This window comes from Rattus norvegicus, chromosome 11 (assembly GCF_021556685.1).
Source record: "Rattus norvegicus strain SHRSP/BbbUtx chromosome 11, alternate assembly SHRSP_T2T, whole genome shotgun sequence".
NCBI classification, from domain to species: Eukaryota; Metazoa; Chordata; class Mammalia; order Rodentia; family Muridae; genus Rattus; species Rattus norvegicus.
In genome coordinates, this window is record NC_141544.1 from 7,762,197 (window position 1) to 7,763,130 (window position 934).

The 934-nt window shown below is 35.4% G+C and overlaps 1 non-coding gene across 1 annotated transcript; it reads right to left on the reverse strand.

Annotated features, from left to right (window-relative positions):
• Positions 1 to 480: 480 nt before the first annotated feature.
• On the reverse strand, positions 481 to 542 carry LOC148002457 (U7 small nuclear RNA). The gene has a single exon (XR_015633774.1). It is a non-coding gene; the product is annotated as a U7 small nuclear RNA (small nuclear RNA).
• Positions 543 to 934: the final 392 nt, after the last annotated feature.

Consider the following 934-nt stretch of genomic DNA (forward strand, 5'->3'; position numbering starts at 1 on the left):
ATAGAAAAATTTTCACGAATGGAATCAAAATTTCTAGGCGAGTTCAGTGAGTTCCCAACGGGACATGCTTGTATGAGTTTGCATTTCAATTCAGAGCAACATTTTAAGGAACGGAATCTAAGTATCATGGTGAATTCAGTAGGTTCCCAATAGGATTTGAATGTAACAAACTTGTTATTCAAGATAGAGCAACGTTTTAACGAACTCAAACACTGTTTCTTGTGAATTCAGTTAGATCCTAGGAGCCTGCTCTTGTAATATGTGTACTTTAAATATTTATCAAAATTTGGTGAGCCGAATCTGAGTAACATCGTGAATTTGGTTAGGTTCCAATGGTCCGCAGTAGTAATAAGGGGACTGTTCGGGATATAGAAAAATTTTCACGAATGGAATCAAAATTTCTAGGCGAATTCAGTGATTTCCCAATGGGACATGCTTGTATGAGATTGCTTTTCAATATCGAGCAAAATTTTTTTTTGGGGGGGTTTTCCGACCGAAGTCAGAAAACCTACTATAAAAATTCTAAAAGAGCTGTAATACTTTCGAGCAACATTTTAAGGAACGGAATCTACGTATCATGGTGATTTCAGTAGGTTCCTAATAGGAATCTCATGTAATAAGCTTGTTATTCAAGATAGAGCAAAGTTTTAACGAACTGAAACACTATTTCTTTGTTAATTCAGTTAGTTCACAGTAGCCTGCTCTTGTAATATGTGTACTTTTAAAATTTTTCAAAATTTGGTGAGCTGATTCTGAGTAACATGGTGAATTCGGATAGTTCACAATGGGCCGCAGTAGTAATAAGTGGACTCTTCAGGATATAGTAAAATTTTCACGAATGAAATCAATATTTCTAGGAGATGTCAGTGATTTCCCAATGGGGCATGCTTGTACGAGTTTGTTTTTCAATATAGAGCAACATTTTAAGGAACAG